This window comes from Acomys russatus, chromosome 5 (genome assembly GCF_903995435.1).
Source record: "Acomys russatus chromosome 5, mAcoRus1.1, whole genome shotgun sequence".
In the NCBI taxonomy this organism is placed as follows: domain Eukaryota; kingdom Metazoa; phylum Chordata; class Mammalia; order Rodentia; family Muridae; genus Acomys; species Acomys russatus.
Genome location: NC_067141.1, coordinates 28,471,298 through 28,487,755, shown reverse-complemented (window position 1 = coordinate 28,487,755; position 16,458 = coordinate 28,471,298).

The following is a 16,458-nucleotide window of genomic DNA, read 5'->3' as shown; positions in this document are numbered from 1 at the left end:
TGCCTTCCGGTTGGGCCCTTTCTCTGGAAGAAAGACGGTGGAGGGTAGACAGGAGGAACAGAAAAAAAAAAAAGGTACCCTGGGGAGGGCTGGCAGGCTGCCAGGGACATAGCAAGGAGGAGAAGCAGGGTAGAGGGTGCAGGAAGGAGCCCCTGTAATCTCTTGGGGAGGCCAGGTTCACAGTCCACACAGAATCCTTGTCTTCTCTGAACTTTGGTTCCCTTCTCTATGAAGGATCTGGGTAGGATGGAGTGAGTGCCCAGGCCTGGGACTCGGTGTGCTTGGTGCAGTGCTTGCACAGGAGAAGCGGATGTAGGAGGGTCATGCATGAGTTTAAGGCCAACCTGGGCTACATAATAAGAACTAAAAATCCTCACAATAAACCGGGCGTGGTAGCACACGCCTTTAATCCCAGCACTCGGGAGGCGGAGGCAGGCGGATACCTGTGAGTTCAAGGCCAGCCTGGTCTACAAAGAGAATTTCAGGACAACCAGGGCTATTACACAGAGAAACCCTGTCTCGAAAAACCCAAAAAAATTAAAAAATAATAATTAAAAAAAATGTCCCCAGGCCAGACAAAGGAACTGAGACGCTACAACCACTTCACTCTGAGACCAACCTGGGAGGCATGACTGCTAACATAAGCAATCAGAGCTGGCCTGGGGCACAGGCTTTGAAATTCCAGCAGAGCCAGGCATGTATGTGTGAGTTCAAGGCCAGCCTGGTCTACAGAAGAGTTACAGGGCAGCCAGTGCTAAACGATGAGACCCTGTCTCAACAATGATGATGATGAATTTAAACTTTGTAAAATTTAATTTTATACACATGAGTGGTTTGCCTGCATGTATGTCTGTGCACTACTTACATGCCCAGTGTCCTCAGAAGCCAAAACAGGGTGTTAGATCCCCTATAAGTGAAGTGGAGTTTCAGATATTTATAAGCAGCCATGTGGGTGTTGAGAATTGAGTCTGGGTCTTCTGGAAGAATAACCACTGAGCCATCTCTCAACTCCCAAAATAAAACATTTTAAAGAGTCCTTAAGTCCAAGTTTACATATTTTTTTAAAGTGCTAAATCAGGGCACAGGGGCAAATGCCTATAACCCCACCACTTGGAAAATGGAGGCAAGAGGATCTGAATTTCAAAGCTATTTATTAAGAGACCCAGAGAGTCCTGGGCTATAAAAGACTGTCTCTTTTTTTTGGGGGGGGGGGGGGAAGTCCTTGTGTAACCTTGGCTGTCCTGGACTTGCTTTGTAGACCAGGCTGACCTTGAACTCACAGCGATCTGCCTGCCTCTGCCGCCCGAGTGCTGGGATTAAAGGCATGTCCCACTAGGCCCAGCTAAGATAGTGTCCCTTAATAAATAAGTAAAATGAACAAAAATAAAAGAAATTGCAATTGATTAGTAGTGTCTGCTATGCTATGATTGATTGATTGATTAGTGATGCCTGTAATGACCAGAATTATGGAGCACAGCCATCCTTTGCCATCTCTAGAACTGGTCCTGAAGCCAGCCTGGGTTAGGAGTTGGAAGATTTGACTGAGCACTGGTACTCTGCCCACTGGGGGAATGGCCTGTAGCTCCAGTGTGCTCATCCTTTTGCTGCGGATAATAAGATCAGTCCTGGTTTACAGAGCTGCTTGAAGGAAAAGAGTGGGCTGAGGAGAAAGCCCTTCCCCTATTAGAAAGTGCTGCCAGGCTAGGTGCAGCCCCTCTTCTGAGACTTGTAGTGAATCTGGATCTAGGATCACTGGTGTATGTTCATAACTAAAAATTGTTGGGGGCTGGAGAAATGGCTCAGAGGTTAAGAGCACTGGCTGCTCTTCCAAAGGTCCTGAGTTCAATTCCCAGCACCCACATGGTCGCTCACAACCATCTGTAGAACTGTAAAAACTGTCTGGGCAGGTAAAATTGGACATGACAGCTGGACCCTGTCACCTTGCTTCTGAGAGCCCTGGGGGCAGAGGCTGAAATGGGATGAGCCAGTACAATGAGGCTGCCCATTTCCTGGAATAATAAAATAATAATAATAATAATAATAATAATAATAATAAAAGTATTATTATATTATTATTAATACTAAAGCAATAAATGATGTTAATAAACAATAATTAATTATTATTTATTCATAAATGTAAATAAATAATAATTATTTGTTGTTATTATCATTTTTTGTTTTGTTCTTGGTTTTCGAGGCAAGATTTCTCTGTGTAGCCTTAGCTGTTCTGGACTTACTTTGTAGACCAGGCTGGCCTCGAACTCACAGGGATCCTCCTGCCTCTGCCTCCCAAGTGCTGGGATCAAAGGCGTGTGCCACCATGCCTGGCTTACTTCAAACTTTTGTAAGAGACAGGTGGTGGTGGCACACGCCTCTGTAATTCCTATCCTGGAATTATTTTTGTTTCCCAGTCACGAGGTAAGGCCGCTGGCTTGAGACAGGCACTTGAGGGGTTCACTGAGCCAGCCTGTGAACTCCACAGAGGAGGCGGCTTGGGCATGATGTCACCCAAAAAATACCTATGGGGGAGGCTAGGCCTAGTGCCCCTTCTTCAGCACCTATGGGGGAGGCTGGGCCTAGTGCCCCTTCTTCAGCACCTATGGGGGAGGCTGGGCCTAGTGCCCCTTCTTCAGCCGGTAGCTCTAACTGGAGGTAGCCTTCCTGGAGCTTCTAGGGCAGTGGCTTCCAGCAGAAGGTGGACAGTCCTCAGGAGCGCCTCCTCCTGGGAGAGCACAGGCCCAGAGGAAGGGGAAAGGGGGGTGTTTATGGCTTGATCTTCAGAAGGAAGGAGTGGCAGGCAGGGGGCGGTTTGGGGTAATATTTAACTTAAATGATTCTCAAGGCTTCCCTGAGAGACAGATGGAACCACACACCCTGACCCCTCAGCCACACGGTGCCCTTTTCACTACACACCAGCACAACACTGGAGCCTGGAGAGCTGAAACGACATTTATTTCCCAAAGCTTGAAAGGCAGAAAAGCCCCAAAACAAAAATGACAGCAGATTCAGCTCCTGCTGAGGGTTATCAGGGAGGGCCTCATTTTTAGCCCAGGCTAGCCTTAAACTTACAGAGATGCTTCGGTCTTAGCCTCCAGAGCAACGGGATTACAGGCTATGGCACCAAGCTCGGTGGTCTGTGACAGTCCTTTTGTTTTTGGTTTCTAGGACAGGATCTCATTAGGTAGCTCTGGCTGGCTTAGAACTCTGTGTAGACCCGGCTGGCCTTAAATTCTACTGCCTCTGCCTCTGCTACAGTGCCTGGCAGCTCCTCCTCCACCTCCTCCTCCTTATTTTTTGGAGACAAGGTCTTAATTATGCAGCCCAGGCAGGTCTCCTGAGGGTGGTGCAACTACAGGTGTGTGACATCATGGCTAACTGAGGGCTTGGTGTTTGGAACGTGAATTAGGCTTGAACAGAGACATTCAGAACGTTCCTGAAGGAGAGGGCTGTAATGCCCAGAGAGCTAAAGTCACCCACCCCAGGGAGGCAGAGCTGGAAGGGAAACAGAATCTCTCTTCCAAGCCCTCAATCCTCTCCTCCAAGCTCCTGGTGGGTGCCAACTGGAGGCTCCCCAGTACCTGAGCTCCAAAGCAAGTACTCCAAAGCAAGTCTTGCTCTCTGAAGTGACCCTATGTCTCAAACACTTTACCCAACAGATGCTCAATCAGCAAATGAATGAGTTTAAGCTGGGAGCCTGTAATCCCAACACCCTGGGAGGCAGAGGCAAGAGGGTCTCTGTGAGTTCAAAGCCAGCCTGGTCTACAAAGTGAGTCCAGGACAGCCAAGGAGACACAGAGAAACCCTGTCTCAAAACAAAAAATATAAAACAACAATAACCAAAAGAAGCAGCCAGCTTTAATGTGGGGCCTCTGCACATCCAGGATCCCCAACATTTCCCTGAGAAAAGAAACTTCTGAGGGGGGCACACACCTTTAATCCCAGCACTTGGGAGGCAGAGGCAGGTGGATTGCTGTGGGTTCGAGGCCAGCCTGGTCTACAAAGCAAGTCCAGGACAGTTAAGGCTACAGAGAGAAACCATGTCTCAAAAAACAAAAACAAAATAAAAATAAAAAGAAGAAGAAGAAAGGGAAGGAGGAGAAGGAGGAGGAGGAGAAGAAGAAACTTCTGGAAGACTAACTTTTACAGGACCTACATATCTAGAAGCCTCTTCTAGGCAGACTCGTCAGTTTGCCACTGAGGAACCGGAGGCACGGGGAAGGATCATTCGGTGATCCAGGATGTGTTGGTGCTTGGTCCCGAGGCCCTGCCACACCTGCTCAGTTGGAACAGATGCTCAGGCCTCCAGCTGCGCAGGACAAGGATCTCTCGTTTAAATCGTCCCATCAAGTGCACTCCTTGTTTTAGGGCTGGCCTTCTCCACCCTTGGAGTGCACAGAAGAAAAAGGGGCTGAGGTTGGGCCCAACTTCTCAAGTAGAATGAAGGGCCTGCTGAAAGCTAAGCCTTAGCTGCTCACAGTCTGTAACTCGAAGGTGTGTGGGTCACTTCCTGTCCGGGAGGCCACTTCCTGGAAAGCTTTCCAGGGACAAAGCTCTTTGAGAGGATATTAGAGAACCAGCAGCCTCTGTGCCAGGCCTGGAATCTGTCTGGGACCAGACATGGAACTAACTTTCATGTCTCCTCAGAAAATAGGTTAATAAGGATTTGATGCACGCAGATCGCTGTGAGTTCGAGGCCAGCCTGATCTACAAAGTGACAAAGGGACTCTAGGACAACCAAGGCTACACAGAGAGTCACCCTGACACTAAACCAAAAAAAAAAAAAAAAAAAGGATTTGATGAAGCAGGAAACGTAAAAGGGCTAGAATGAGAACAGACAGTAAGTCAAACATTTGGGGAAGAAACAGGGTTTCTCTCCCCTCTCTCTCTCTCTCTCTCTCTCTCTCTGGTTTTTTGAGACAAGGTTTCTCTTGTGTAGCCTTGGTTGTCCTGGACTCACTTTGTCACTTTGTAGACCAGGCTGGCCTCAAACTCACAGAGATCCGCTTGCCTCTGCTTCCTGAGTGCTGGGATTAAAAGTGTGCACCACCACACTCAGCCTTTGTTTTTTATTTTAAAAATAATTTTCAGCTGGGCAGTGGTGGCTCACACCTTTAATCCCAGAACTCGGGAGGCAGACATAGGTGGATCTCTGTGAGTTCGAGGCCAGCCTGGTCTACAAAGTGAGTTCAGGACAGTCAAGACTACACAAGAAAAACCCTGTTTTAAAAAACCAAAATAAAAATAAAAGTAATTTTCATTCTCTCCCTGACTACCATGTGTGCCTGACCCTCACCAGCCTGGAACCCACTGGTTAGAATTTGTGGGTGATCCTCCTGCTTCTATCTTTTCAGCTATTCTTTAAGTTTTGAGATAGGCCCTCACTATGTAGCATGGAACTCACTCTGTAGACCAGGCTGGCCTTGAACTCACAGAGATCTGCCTGCCTCTGCCTCTCAAGTGCTGGGATGGAGATATATAGATATAGATATAGATATAATTATGGAGATGGTGCACTCCTTTAATCCTAGCACTCGGGAGGCAGAGGCAGGTGGATCACTGTGATAGAGGCCAGCCTGGTCTACAAAGTGAGTCCAGGATAGCCAAGGCTACAGAGAAACCCTGACTCGAAAAACCAAAATTATATATATATATATACACATATATATAATTATGTCATTTCCCTCTTTCCTTCAAACATCCCCCACATATCCCCCTTGCTCTCTTTCAAATTTATGGCCTCATTTTTAAAAATTGTTGTTATGCCCATATACATATGTGTGTGTGTGTGTGTGTGTGTGTGTGTGTGTGTGTGAAGCCTGATGATTCTGTATAATGTTGCATGCACATATATTATTCAGGGTTGACCACTAGGCATTGAGGAACCAGTTGGTGTGTCCTCCATCTGTTGCAAAGCGTTCTCTTGGTGAGGGGTGTGGACTACACTTACTGGGCTAGACCCTGGAGAAGGATGGCTGCCCCTCTTGATTTGCATGGTTTCGTGGGTCTTCTGGTGAAAAGAACAGTGAGCCACTTTTGCAGGTCACCTCACCCCGCCACTAAAGGAGCCTATTGCACTTTTAATAAAGGACTCAGTGGATAGCTGTCTTTTTGTTCATATCATCCCAGGCTTAGATTGATCCTCTTTGTCAACACCAGTGTCAATGGCCAAGCATGGTGACTCATACCTGTAATCCCAGACTTCAGGGTGCTGAGGCAGAAGGATTATCGGTAACAAGGACACAGACACAGCTCCCAGCCACTGCCTCTGCAGCCTGATAGGTTCCTTTAATCTTTTAGGGACCTCCATACGGGTAAAACCAGAAAACAGGTTCAGGACAAGGCAGTATAAAGCAGAATTGGAGTTTATTAACAGTAGTTTACGGCCAGTGAGATGGCTCAGCGGGCAAAGGCACTCGCTGCCAAGCCTATGGCCTAAAGTTAAGCTCCCAGGACCCACATGGTAGGAGAGAACCAATTGCACAAAGCTGTTCTCTGACCTCCACTCATGCATAATGTGCCAGGCATATGCATCCTAGCCACAGACATTCATACACACAACAATACATACATATATGTAACAGGGTTTTATTGAGAGATTTGTCTGTATGTGCACCTGCATGAGTTTATGTGCGCCACATGTACACAGGTGCCCTCCAAAGCTTGATGAACTGGAATCCCAGGCAGTTGTGAGTCACCTGACGTGGGCGCTGGAAACCGACTCACCCTCTGCAAGAGCAGTAAGCGCTCTTAACTGCTGACCCATTTCTCCAGGCCCACAGCTAGTGTTCTTCCTGCATCTCAGCTGGCACGATGCTTCAACCAGAATCCAGGGTAAAGTGTGCTCTTTTTTTTCATGTCCCCATAATGATCTTTTTCTAGCCTGCCTTTGGAAGATAGTCACAAGTTTAAAGCCAGCCTGGGCTACACAGCAAGATCCTACCCTCCCCCCAATTTTTCCAGAGTGTAAGAACAGAGGAAATATCCATGTTTAATGAAAACGCCCCCCCCCAGGTGGTGGCAGCGCATGCCTTTAGTCCTAGCACTCAGGAGGCAGAGACAGGTAGATCTCTGAATTCAGTGCCAGCCTGGTCTATAGAGTGAGTTCCATCCAGGACAGGCAGAGCTACACAGAGAAACCCTGTCTCAGAAGAGAGAGAAGGTTGGGAGGAGGGGGAGGAGGAGAAAAGGCCCTCAAGGACACATGGCAGCTTAGCTACACTCTCAAGCAGGGGCCCTGTAACACGCTGTCCACAAGAAGGAGCAGCTTAGCTGCCCTGGGAAGGGACAGTCCACCCACACTTTCCCAATAGGTAGGACAAATGCCCCCAGGCTTTTCTCGCCTTGGTCTGACTGGAGCCTCATGTGCATTCCTGATGTCCGTGAACTGGGCAAAGCCAGGGTTTCAGGCTCACTCTTTGGCAGGGGCTAGGGTCAGCCTTAGCTAAGCCACAGGTACTAGCAACTCCCAAGGCCGTCAGGATGCTGCTGTCAGAAGGGAAAGAAGATGCCTGGGTCTGCTGGGAAGTTCCTGGGCTCAGAACAGTCAGACATGAGAGTCTAGGTAGCTTCACTCACAGGACAGTCTCTTTCCCCCAGTCACCATGCCAGGGCAGGACAGACTCTGTTGACTGAAACAGGGTCCCATATACCCCAGAGTGACCTCACATTATCTATGCAGCTAAGGATGACCCTGAATTCTTTTTTACCATTTTTGTTATTTTGTGTGCATTCCTATTTCGCCCGTGTGCATTCGTGTGTACCCCTTGCATGTCTGCTGCCCAAGAAAGCCAGAAGAGGACTCTCTGAAACTCGAGTTAGATATGGTTGCGAGCCATCATATGGGTACTGGGACTTGAACCCAGGTCCTTTGGAGGAGCAGCCGGTGCTCTCCAGCACTGAGCCACCTCTCCAGCCCCCAGCCCTTGAATTCTTGATCTTCCTCCCAAGTGCATGTGTTACCTGTCCCTGCAGGGACTTTTATCCTTACCCATTTCTTCCCATTCCTTGCCCACAGCTAGAGTTAGGAAAAGGGGTCTTAAGAGTAGTCTATGCAAACCGGGCGGTGGTGGCGCACGCCTTTAATCCCAGCACTCAGGAGGCAGAGGCAGGTGGATCGCTGTGAGTTTGAGGCCAGCCTAGTCTACAAAGTGAGTCCAGGACAGTCAAGGCTACACAGAGAAACCCTGTCTTGGGGGTGGGGGGTGGGGGGAAGTAGTCTATGCACAAGAAGGCAAAGGCTTGCCGAAGGGGACCATCCCAGGCAGGGGACTGCTGGCCAAGGGCCTGGGGAAGCCACTCTTGGGGACATAACCCAGGAAGGACCAGTTTCGGTTTCAGCACAGCAGTCAAGGATGGCTAATGCAAGGGCCTCCCAAGGGCACCTGCAGCTCTATGAAGTCACCTCTGTCATCTGTCCTTCCCTGGTGGTGGGCGGTGCCAGAGGAGAGGAAGTGGGAGATGACACGTCCCAAGCCCCAAGTGCTCAGCTCTCTGCAGAGCCCTCTGCTGCCTGGGGAAGCATTGCCTGTGCTTTGCTGCGCATTCCTTAAATCACGTGTGTTTCCAGGAAACTCACTGGAACTTCTGGAGGAAGGCAGCAAGTATAAATAGTAAAGAGTGGAGCTGCACAGGCGGCAGCTGGGACCCCAGCTCCTAGAGTCTCTGTCACCTTTGTGACCTGAGCCAAAGCCTGGTTTCTCTGGGCCGCAGTTCTCTTGTCTATAAAAGGAAAATCCCAGGCTGGAGAGATGGCTCAGCAGTTTAGAGCACTGGCTGCTCTTCTAAAGAACTCAGGTTCAAATCCCCGCACCCATATGGCAGTTGGCAAACTCTCTGTAATTCTAGTTCCAGGGGATCTGACACCCTCACACAGACAGACATGGAGGCAGAACACCAATAAATTAAATAAAATAAAATAATTAAATTTTCGTTCTTTTTTGTTGTTGTTGTTTTGTTTTGTTTTGTTTGAGACAAGGTCTCTCTGTGTAGTCTTGGCTGTCCTGGACTCACTTTGTAGACCAGGCTGGCCTCGAACTCACAGCGATCCACCTGCCTCTGCCTCCCGAGTGCTGGGATTAAAGGCATGCGCCATCACGCGCGGCAAAATAATTAAATTTTTTTAAAAAATGAAAACCCCACTGGGTGGTGGTGGCAGTGCATGTCTTTAATCCCAGCATTCAGGGAAGCAGAGGCAGGCAGATCTCTGTGAGTTGGAGGCCAGCCTGATCTACAGAGTGACTTCCAGCAAAGCCAGGGCTACACAGAGAAACCCTGTCTCAAAAAACCAAAATATAAATACAAACAAAGGAATGAATAAATAAAGGAAGTGAAAACCCTTCTCCTTGCCAGCACTATCGTCATGACTGAAGGTCACCAGGGAGCTCAGGAAGAGCGAGGCCCCCCGTTCTTGGCCTTTGTGAGAAGCCAGCAAGGGTCAAGGAGCACGCACCCAGAGACCTTGCTAGGTTGGAGCAGAATGCAGACTGCCCATTCCAGGGAGGTCAGCACCTCACAGGCCCCAACATGAGAGGCTGTCTTTGGCCAACCCAGCACCTCAGCCAGTGCTAAGAGGGCAGGGATGGACAGGGACACCTGGGCTAGGCAGGCAGCCAGATGGTCACAACCAGAGGATCGAAAAATTGTCTACCAGCACTCGGGAGGCAGAGGCAGGCGGATCACTGAGTTCGAGGCCAGCCTGGTCTACAAAGCGAGCCCAGGACAGGCAAGGCTACACAGAGAGACCCTGTCTCGAAAAACCAAAAAAAAAAAAAAAAAAAAAAAATGTCTATCCAGTCTCCTGGCTTTGTAACTGGAGGGATTGAGGCTCAGTAAGAGGAGGGGGCATCATATATAAAACTTAAAGCGGATGGTAGAATACAAGGTACCAGGCAGATATTATGTTATACAGCATTTATTAGATGAGCACGGGGTGGGGGAGGAAAAGAGGGTAAAGGGTACCCCAAAGAGAGAGAGAGAGTAAAGAGGGGGAGTAGAGGCAGAGAAAAGGGAGAGAGAGAGAGGACATGTGGGAGGTCTGTTTTTTATATGGCCCAGGGCAGGGCCACGCCCCTGTGGCAGGTAAGCAGTGATATCACAGGCAGGCAGACAAGCAGAATCCTAACAGGGGGACCAGCAGATCAAAGTGGGAAAGCCACTCTCAGTGGTGTGTGTGTGTGTGTGTGTGTGTGTGTGTGTGTGTGTGTGTGTGTGTGTAAATGCTCCTGTATATGCATGAATGTGGAGGTCAGAGGTCATTCTCAATTCTCAATGTCTTCCTTAGTCCTCTTTACCTTGGTCAGTTTATTTCATTCCTCCCTTGCCTCACTGTGTACCCATGTGCCATGTATGTGCATATGTTTGTGGAGACCAGAAGCGGGGGTCAGATGTCCCAGAGTTGGAAATACAGGTGGTTGTGAGGCACCCAGCATGGGTATTGGGAACCGAACTCAGGTGCTCTGTGGGTGCAGTCAACACTCCTAGCCTCGGAGCCTCCTGACCTTGGTTTAGGACAGGTGTCTGAGCCTAGGCTTCACCCATTAGGCTAAGAGGAAGACCACTGGGCCTTTGTGTAAGTGTCACCAGGCCCTGTGGGGGTTTTGTTTAATGGTTGGCTGGTTGGTTGGTTGGTTGGTTTCAATTATTGTGGGTTGTGGGGATCCAACTCAAAGTCCAAATGCTTGTCCTGAAAGCTCTGACCTGTCCCCCAGCCCTGGACATGGGCTCATCTTGTTCACTGACCCAGCCCTCACTGTCTCATTTCTATTTTTGTCCTCATCTCTAGCCATGCTAACCCTCTGTCCCTGTGTTTATTACTTAGTGAAGACTCTTTGAACATCTACTACAAGGCAGATCCTGTCCTAGGAGACTGGAAACATCTATTTAAGAATAATCCAAGGTCATCCTTGGCTACATAGGAATTTGATTTGGGGGGATTTTTGGTTTTGGTTTTTCGAGACAGGGTTTCTCTGTGTGGCCTTGGCTGTTCTAGACTCACTTTGTAGACCAGGCCGGCCTGGAACTCAGCAATCCACCTGCCTCTGCCTCCCGAGTGCTGGGATTAAAGGTGTGCACCACCATGCCTGACGTGGCTACATAGGAATTTGAAGCCAGACTGGATGACATAAAACTCTTGTCTTTAAAAAAAAAAAAAAAAAGCAGGAAGCCCTACACCTTTCTCGACATGGGGAAAGAGCCTCCTTTTTGCCAGAGCTGACACCCCTGCCCTGAGATGGAAGATGAGCTGGAGAGAAAAATATCAGGATTGAAGACCTCAATGGCCGAAGGCAGGGTGACTGCCTTGGAAATGATCCAGGTGGCTGGGACAGACAGACAGTGTGTGACATTTGTACTGCACGAGGAGGACCACACCCTAGGAAACGCTCTGCAGTACATAATCATGAAGAACCGGGAAGTGGAATTTTGTGGTTACACTATGACCTATCCTTCTGAGAGCATTTGGGGTGCACTTCCGGCTGTTTCAGAGAGGCCCACATGAGCTGTTGAATATCTGCCAGCGTGTGCTTGTCAAGTTTGAGGCCAGCATAAAGGACTATAAAGACCAAAAGACAAGCAGCAACAAACCCGCACTCCAGTCCCTCACGAAGACACCAGGCAGGGCCCCCATCGTGATGGTGCAGAGCCCAGAACTAGAGTTTGTGATTGCATCTTCTGTCCCGCAGAAAAATGCGGTTCTAACTGGTAACTCATTACAGCTGTTGGAATCTCTCTGCAAGTAGATTTGCCTAATAAATTCTCTTTTGTTTAAAAACAAAAACAAAACAAACAAACAAAAAACCAGGAGCTGGGCACACGCCTGTCATCTCAGCACTCACAAAGGCAGAGGCAGGCAGATTGCTGTGAGTTCAAGTAGGTCAGTCTGGTCTACAAAGTGAGTCCACAACTGCCAACACTACACAGAGAAACCCTGTCTCAGAAAAACAAACAAACAAACAAACAAAACCCAGTGGGGGCTGAAGCGATGCCTCAGCAGTTTAGAGCACTGCGGCCCTTCCAGAGACTTGGGGTTAGCTCCTAGCACCCATGTGGGGCAGCTCACACCTGCCTGTGACTCCTGCTTCAGAAACCCAGTGCCCTCCTTCGGCTTCCACAGGCATCAGGCACACACATGGCGCACAGACACACATACCGGCAAAATACCCATACACATAAAATAAAATAAAAATACATTTAAATTATTATTTACTTTGGTTTTTTGAGACAGGGTCTCACTATGTGGCTCTGACTGTCTTGGAACTCACTTTGTAGACCAGGCTGGCCTCGAACTCACAGAAATCTGCCTGCCTCTGCCTCCCGAGTGCTGGGATTAAAGGTGTGCGTCACCACCACCCAGTGGACTACAAGTTTATTTGGTTGGTTGGTTGGTTTTTCAAGACAGAGTTTCTCTGTGAGGACTACAAGTTTATACTACCATTCCCGACTACTTTAATGAAGAGACTGACTGACTGACTGACTGACTGAGATGCTGGAGACTTAACCCTGGGCTTTACGCATGCCAGGTAAGCACTAGACCATGGAGCTAAAGTCCCAGCCAGTCTGGGACAGTCTGCACAAGAACGTGTATCTTAAGACATTGTACATTTGAGCAAAGAAAGAAGGGGGAGGCATCGGGTGGCGGGTGGAGGAGGGCAGTGTAGTGCAGTCAAGGCCCAGGTGGAATTAAGGTGGAGGGAGGGCAGTAGGCAAGGACTGATCTAAGAGGCCAAACATCCAAGCTCTAGAAGACAGGCTTACGGTTTGGAGACACAAACCGACAAGGTTAAAAGGACCCTATGGAGCCAGGCACGGTGGGCACTCCTGTAATCCTGGCTCCCAGGAGACCGAGGCAAGAAGATGGACAGCCATAAGTCCAACGACAGCCTGGACTACAGGCAAGAAACAGGAGCAGAGCAGTCCCAGCTCTCCAGGTGACTGGTGGCTGTGTGGGTAGAGACAAAAGCTGCTTTCCTCTCAGGCTGCCAAGTGAGGCCCAGCAAGGAGGGACACCTGGAAACACAGCCATTCCCACTGGCAGGCATCATCTGGCCCTTAGGCATCATGAGCAACGGCTGACAGGGACGCTGTGATAGCTCTGGTCTGGGGGAGGTGCTCTGGTTGTTCACTTCTTTAATAGCTTTTTCTGTTGTTGGGGTTTGGACTTACGTTGCTTCTTTTTTAAGACAAGGGGGGGAGCTATGTAGTCCTGGCTGTCCTGGAACTCCCTATGTAGACCAGACTGGCCTCGAACTCACAGAGATCCACCTGCCTCTGCCTCCCAAGTGCTAGACCTAAAAGTGCAGGCTACCATGCCCAGCGTGCTTTGCTTTGTTTGTTTTGAAGCAGGGTCTCACTGTGTAGCCCAGGCTGGGTTGGAACTCACCATGTAGCTCAAGCTGGCCTCCAACTGGTATCAATCCTCCTGCCTCAGCCTCCTGAGTGCTGGGATTACAGATATGCAGTACAGGCAACAGATGAAGGGGCCGCGGAAGTGTCTGCTGGCAAGGCTAAGTTTTGAGTACTTTCCAACTCCTGAGGCTTCGGTGAGGCCTGAGGCTGGCATAAGCTTGCCAGGGTTCTGCTGAGGGTGAGTAATCGCTCCTTTCCTCACCTGCAAGTTGGACAGGATGCTGCTCCTGCCGCCCACGTGAGGCAGCTGGACTGACCCATAATGAAGATGTCCCAGCTCTCTGACCTGTCTTTGGAGGTGTTTGACAGAGTCCTGACTGGTGCGCACACCCGCTGAAGTCAGGAACCAACACCGGGGGCAGGGTTTGCCCTCGGACACTGGAGGCTCCTTGGGGGAGGAAGGGTGGGAGTCTTCAAGCAGGCCAGGCCAGGACTGCTCCGTACACAGCTCACCCGTTCAATATTCAGGTTGCACATTCTACTTTGCTGTTCTTTGTTATTTAACAGAACAAAAAAACTGTATTTGAGTATGCTTCCACCAGGTGCTGGTTGGTACCGCTATTATGGGCGTGTGACAGGAAAAATAAGACAGGCTCACATGTCTTACCAGAGAGAAAACCAGGTTTTTCTTCTTTTCTCTTCACTCCCTTACTTATTATTTCAGCTGGTGGCTGAACAGAGGCCTTAATCTAGGAACTCCACCACTGTGCAAGCCTGTCCCCAGCCCCCGAAGGTTTAAATATGCTAATATGTGCATCACAGTTCTCCCACCCAAGAACTAACCAGGCCTGACCATGCTTAGCTTCCAAATTCAGATGAGATCAGGCATTCAACGTGGTGTAGCTACAGACAGCATTACAGTTCTAAGAAGAATGAAATAGAAAACTTGGCTACGGTCACCTTAAAAATAAATGTTTAGTTTTTTGTTTTTGTTGTTGTTGTTGTTGTTGGTTGGTTGGTTTTTTGAGACAGGGTTTCTCTGTGTAGCCTTGGCTGTCCTGGACTCGCTTTGTAGACCAGGATGGCCTCGAACTCGTAGTGATCCACCTGCCTCTCTGCCTCTCAAGTGCTGGGATTAAAGGCATGTGCCACCATGCCCGGCCCTAATGTTTAGATATTTAAAAAATGAGAAAAATATTTCAATATACTTCTAACACTTAATGATTAGCAATTTTCATTTAAACGGGGATCTTTGTGACTTCATAGTTTTCATTTTTAAAAAAAGATTTATTTATTTATTTATTATGTATACAATGTTTGGCGTGCATGTACAGGTGCAGGCCAGAAGAGGGCACCAGATCTCAGTATAGATAGTTGTGAACCACCATGTGGCTGCTGGGAATTGAACTCAGGACCTTTGGAAGAATAGACAGTGCTCTTAACCTCTGAGGCATCTCTGCAGCCCCTGTAGCTTTCATTTTTGTTCCAGAATAAAAGGTTGGTTATATTCACTTCTGACTTCAAAGATGACAGAGGAGTAGAGCAGCTCTTTGAAATGTGACCCCTGCTTTACTGACTTAAAGTTTTGGGAAGTCTCACTCTAGTCATCCAGATAGTCCTGAAACCCTGTTCAAGCCACCTCAGCCTCAGCAAGCCCTTGAACTGCTGGTTCAAGACACTCTCCCAGCAAGCAGCAGCCACTTTATCCAGCAGAAGTCGAGCTAAGCTGCTTCCTTCTTTGGGCAAACTGAGCCCTCACAGGACCCTTAGCTCACTGCCCTCTGATCTCAGCAGCTCTCACAGCTGTGGAGTTTAGTTAGACTGTTTTGTTATCTGTTTTGAGACGGTCTCAAATAGCCTAGGGTAGCTCTTCATTCTCTAAGCAGCTGAGGGTGGACCCTGGAGTTCTGACTGTGCGCCCACCTCCAAGTCTCCTGACTGTGTGCCCACCTCCAGAGTGCTGGGACTGGAGGCATGCATTGGCACACTCCACTTGGCTATAGTATTTAGAACCTTGGCTGTCTTGGAACTCACTCTGTAGATTAAGCTAGCCTTGGACTCACTTGGGAAGTGAGAGGAAGATCAAGAGTTCAAAGTTACTGTCAACTACACAGTGAGGCCAGCCTTGGCTGCCTGAGTCTCTGTTTCAACAAATCACAACGATAAGGGGGGAGGGGAGCACTGGGAAGAGAAGCTAACTCTTTCGGCCAGTGAGAAGTCTCTGCTGGTAAACGCAGTGGCTGAGCAAGTCTAACGCCCTGAGCTCACTGCCCGGAACCCACATAAAGGTGTGAGGAGAGAATCAGCTCCAAAGTTGCCCTCTGACCTCCAGTGGTGTGTGCAGGCGCACGCACATAGTCCACACATGGAGCCGGCCTTTCTTTTCTTTTCTTTTTTTTTTTTTTTTTTTTTTTTTTATTTTCGAGACAGGGTTTCTCTGTGTAGCCTTGGCCATCCTGGACTCACTTTGTAGACCAGGCTGGCCTCGAACTCACAGTGATCCGCCTGCCTCTGCCTCCCGAGTGCTGGGATTAAAGGCGTGTGCCACCACGCCCAGCGAGCCGGCCTTTCTTATACCCCTCTTTTTCTTCTCTGTCAGTCCCCTAACACTAGATAGAAGAGAAAAAAGGATAGAGAGGAAAGGAAGTAACCGCATCATTGGACTACTTCCTGCTGATTAGGGACGCAAGCTCCTTGGGGCAAGTGTGCGTTTTGCTGTCGGGATATCTAGTTTCTTCTTATTTCTTCTTTGCCCATGACTACTTAACAAACCGCAACCATCAACAACTGACAACCCCCCTCCAAACTGGGGCTCTAGCATTTATATGCCCTCTGAAAAGTCCCCAGAATTCCAAACATCACACAATAGCAGAAATTATCTGCAACTGGCAAAAACATACCTCTGCCAGAGCATGAGCACAGCCTCTAGCACAGCCGCTTTGAGGCAGTCCCATAGCCGCACCCCGAGGATTAAAACGAAAATATAGTCTTTTATTTGTTTTTTGAGACAGGGTTTCTCTGTGTAGCCTTTGGTTGTCCTAGAGTCACTTTGTAGACCAGGCTGGCCTCGAACTCACAGCAATCCGCCTGCCTCTGCCTCCTGAGTGCTGGGATTAA